The sequence below is a fragment of the Ipomoea nil genome, unplaced genomic scaffold (genome assembly GCF_001879475.1).
Source record: "Ipomoea nil cultivar Tokyo-kokei standard unplaced genomic scaffold, Asagao_1.1 scaffold2145, whole genome shotgun sequence".
NCBI lineage: Eukaryota > Viridiplantae > Streptophyta > Magnoliopsida > Solanales > Convolvulaceae > Ipomoea > Ipomoea nil.
The window spans coordinates 12,460-17,933 of NW_017618573.1; positions in this window are offsets into that span (position 1 = coordinate 12,460).

A 5,474-nucleotide genomic window follows, 5' to 3' on the forward strand; every position below is an offset into this window, starting at 1 on the left:
TTCCTTGTTTCGGATGTACATAATTGTATAAAAACAAAAATGTACATAATTGTATTAAAAAAATGTACATAATTATATAAACAAATGTACATAATTATATACCATAATGTACATAATCCCCCTGAATTATATGTTTATAGCACATTTTCCCCCTGAATTATCCATGTAAGCATATTAGCCCCCTCAATTATTCTAAACCTTATTAACAATTACTTAACTTAGAAATGAATACTAACAAGCATAATAAATCTACTAATCATCAAAAAGAGGTGTCACCGCCACAATCACCATACTTGGTGATTGCACAGGCAAGGAAAGGTTCTAAACATCCACAAACTTACTACTTAAAAACAACTTGGGGATTGAACCCCAGTGTCCAGCACCATCAAAACAACTAAATAAGTCTACAACCAAAGTCTCAAAATAGCATAACTAAAGTAAGAGTTTAGACTACAACTAGCACACTAAGCTAATCTAGTCTAACTCGAACGCTCTCATGACTTGGGCCCACCTGAAAGGGGTTAACAAACAAACAAGTAGAATGCAACCCGTTATCACGAAGCTAAGTATAACGCCACTCAACCTTGTAAAATACCATAGTATATGCTTTTGGAAAACATTTGTTTCACACAATTAGATCAAGCATTCTAAACCACTACTTAAGCTACATTTAAACATACTCAACAGGGTTTCTATATGCTTGCAACCTAATTATCAAATAGGCATACTTTCACAATAATTTAGCTTATCAACAATCTCATGCTTGCACTTACATATCTTATCATGGCGATATACACTAATCATACTCAAATTGTTTTGTTAAGTTGTGTGGGTAATTAACGTGACAAAAATGTATGTGTATTCAGTTATAAAATTCTGTGTTTATAGGTATAAAATTATGTAAATTTGAAACAGGGGATTTTTATGCTTTTAAAAAAGATTATGTATTTTCAGGTATAAAATTATGTGTGTTTAGTTATAAAATTCTGTGTTTTCAGGTATAAAATTCTGTACATTCGAAAAAGGTACAAAACGACGTCGTTTTGGGCCAGGGCTCACAATGCATGGTGCACCCTGGTGCACAGTATAATTTGACCAATTTATATCGTGCACAGGGGCGCGCATTGCATTTTGCGCCCCTGGTGCAAACCGACGTCGTTTTGGAATTTTTTTTTTTTCAGAAATCTGCTTCCATTGTGGATGTTAATTTTCTTTTAAAAAAATCTCATGTTTCAAAAATGTACATAATTGTATACTAGAATGCACATAATTGCATAACAAAATACACATACATTTTTTGAAAACATAATACACGTAATCTAACGTGTGAAACCTTGACTTGATAAGCTTGAATCTTCGATTATAAAATGCAAGCCTTCCTTGTGTTGTGAGAGGTTGAAGTCTAGATAAACTCTTAAAAATAACCTTCACAACAACACACTGGTTTGAAAGCTTTTTGGATAGCACTTGTTAACAAAGCTTTTGTAGATGAAGATTGAGTGAAAACCAGCATCTTCTTCAGTTGTGAAGAGGGGTATTTATAGGTGAGGGAAAATTCATCCTTTGGAGGGCGATGAAAATTCGAACCTATTATCCAACGTGTAATAACCACGGGATATGAAGCATTTAATTCGGCTGTACTGTGTAGCCGTTGATGGCAAAACTGATTTGTCCTTTTGTCTTTTTTCACTGACAAAGGTACTGATCATTTAATGCGTCTTGGTATTTGTGAATTTCATTCCTAGGACTCCTTTTGTCTTGGATGATTGCCCAGCTGTGAGACATAGACAAACATTCTTCTTGTTTACGTGTAGAAATTGTCTATTCAAGTCTGACTTAGACTTTCTGTCTCTAGATTGAAAGATTGTCCTTATCTTTCGTCTTACTTTTAAGTCAAATGATCTTTCTTATCATTTGACATTTACACGAGAGTTAGACCCTTCCATGTTTCGGTCTAAGTTGTTCTTTCGGTCTTCTCTTGATCTTCTTTTTTTCTTGTAGATCAGACCTAATTGACTAAATACAACTCTGATTTGTGTAGATATGCTACTAAGCACGAATCACATGGTGAGTTGTGACTACTTTCGTTTAACACAAAAGATGCAAAATAACGAGAGTTAAAAGAGGGGTCTACTTTTCCTAGTAACTTTGGTATCATCAAAATATAAATACATCTGTTACTAACAATTAAAGCCTATGTATTTAATGCATATTTTATTATAGAATATAATACCATACATAATATTACCAATTGTGCAATATTACCAATTAAAAGATTTTAGTTAATTTACATTTTACATTTCTTTACCAAATAAGCTTCATTAATTATTTGGGCGGGAAAATAAAATAGGAGGATTTTGATATATATATATATATATATATATATATATATAGATACAGATTTATTGGTAAAAGAATTAATAAAGATTAATATATATATATATATATATATATATATATATATATATATATATATATATATAATTAATTTCTTTTTATTACTCTAATGATAATCCCTCATTAATTAGGAAATCTTAAATTTAGAGTCCAACATTGGTTTGAATAGCAATTCGCAATGAGGAGGAGAGGGAGAATACAATTTTCCTTTAAATACAACTCTAGCTATTTTGAGACGGTCTTCTTGAAACCCCTAAAACTCCTCCAAACACTCAATTCCAGCTTCTGAATCACGACAAGTCTCTCTTTGTAATGACCATAACGCAAGAAGATAATATGCCCAACATTTCCCGTTTAAGTAGAAGAGAATGTGAATAACACAATGCATTTTGAAAGGATTACATAATTTACGAAAATCATGAAATGGCTTTTCACAAATACACGAATGCATTTAAAATAAAAAAAAGGAACTTATCCAACTGTAGGATTCATCTGATTAAAAGGCCGTGTTAAGATGCGTACTAATCAAACATGTAATATGAACCAAACTGCGACAATAATATATTATTCTTGAGACAAAAACCACAACTTATATATATATATATTTTACTTGTAAGACTAGGAATGTATCCTAAAACAAACAAAAATATTTGAAAAGATTTGAAATACAATTTTTATGAGTAGAACATAATTCTTATATTTAAATGTCATTAATTCAATTTTTGTTAACACTCCCTTCTCCGAAGTCGTGACATACACTCTTCGTTGTGCAGTTTATCTCTAATGTGTAATTTGCATTCAATTACAAAGGAATAAAATTTAATTGCTGAATTTACTCAATATACACCCTCAAATAATGAATCTATAAATTTCTTTCGTCACCAAAAAAATAAAAAATTAATGCAATAGTTAAAGTTAGGACAAAAAAAGGAAACTAGTAGGGTCACAAAATATAAATATTTGCAACTAAATGTAAATTTAAAAATCATTTATATGAACCTTAAAAAAATCATATAATACTCCAATAGCACACGACTCACGCACATTAAGCACAAAACTCAAGCACATTAAGCATAAAACTCATGCACTTTAAAGTTTCTACAACAACTCACATTAAGTACACACTCACGCACATTAAGCACAAAACTCACGCACATTACGCACAAAACTCACGCACATATCAAAATTCCTCTAGATTGTCCACTTTAGCACAGCTGGGGGTTGTCGCTCCCCCTGAAGATAACAATCTTCTAAGCCTACGCATCCCAATTTTAGGCAGAGACTTAGTGAACATATATGCAAGATTGTTCAGTGGGGCAAACATTCTCAACAAAAATTTTACAACTCTTCTAAAGTTCATGTGTGTAGAAGGACTTAGGTGCAACATGTTTTGTAAGGTTCCCCTTAACAAAACTATTACTTGCTTGTGCAACACAATCTTATTTGTCCTCATATGGGACATTGGGGGTAAAAATATAACATAACCAGTTTTGGACTTGGCATCATAGGGATCAAATAAAAGAACCAGTGCTCAAGTAGCCCATCAAGACCACATATGGGTTTCTCACATAAACGTCAAAAACTTTGTACCTCGAAGGTGCTGGAGGATATGTTAAAATACCATTCCAATTTTCATTGTAGGGGGAACACTAAATGTTGCTAGCAATTTCATCGCAAATTCAATATCAGGCCTGATGCGATTTTGGAACTTCTAGTTCAATAATAGTGCTCCAATAGTAATGAGGTAATGGACTTCCAGTCCCTAAATATCTTCATTATAATCTTCATGTCTAAATGGTCATTTATCTACTTCAAGAGATTATTGGGCAACCGTTTGTGTAATAAGTAAATACTACTTGTCTATATAAAACATCTTCAAGATATTTTTCAAGTAGGCTAACTGGTGTATAAAACTTCTTCGGCGGAGAAACCGTTAACCTCCCTAAGAACAACTTTGTCGAGGTCATTCATACCCTTACACACCTCCATTGCTTTCTTCTCGCTACTAGTACCAGCCATCATATCACACAGTAAGTCTCTTACTTTCTACTCCTCTCTTAATAAGCACACCACCTTATGCGATATCTCTCGTTTCGTTGGGGGATAACGGAATCTTTTCCTTTTTATTTTTAGTAGTGCACAGAGGGTAGTGGCGTACCCTCATGCAGTGTACGGAGGCAGCTGGCAGTATGAGCAACGGATCATGCACTCTCTTTCATCTGACGTGGCCCCCAATCGAATATAGGTCTGCATGGATTTTGTGTATGCTCAAGGAGACCGTTTGTCACAACTTTCAAACAAAAATATATATATATTAGTAATGTTGTCCATTTATTTCAGAATTAGAAATTATATATACTTATTACTTTGACAATGTGTTTTTTTTTTTTTGTTAGACCACGAAATATCCTGAGCAGGTCCTAACATTCAATCGTTATACCGTGCACCAAGGCACACATAGCAGTGTGCGCCCCGTCCCTCCCAAAACCACATTATTTAGTTAAGTTGTGTGGGTAATTAACTTGACAAAAATTTATGTGTATTCAGTTATAAAATTCTGTGTTTACAGGTATAAAATTATGTAATTTTGAAATAGGGGATTTTTATCCTTTTAAAAAAGATTATGTATTTTCAGGTATAAAATTATGTGTTTTCAGTTATAAAATTCTGTGTTTACATGTATAAAATTATGTAAATTTGAAACAGGAGATTTTTATCTTTTGAAAAAAGATTATGTGTTTTCAGTTATAAAATACTGTGTTTTCAAGTATAAAATTATGTACATAAACTTTTAACATAATACACATAAATTCCTTGTTTCGGATGTACATAATTGTATAAAAACAAAAATGTACATAATTGTATTAAAAAAATGTACATAATTATATAAACAAATGTACATAATTATATACCATAATGTACATAATCCCCCTGAATTATATGTTTATAGCACATTTTCCCCCTGAATTATCCATGTAAGCATATTAGCCCCCTCAATTATTCTAAACCTTATTAACAATTACTTAACTTAGAAATGAATACTAACAAGCATAATAAATCTACTAATCATCAAAAAG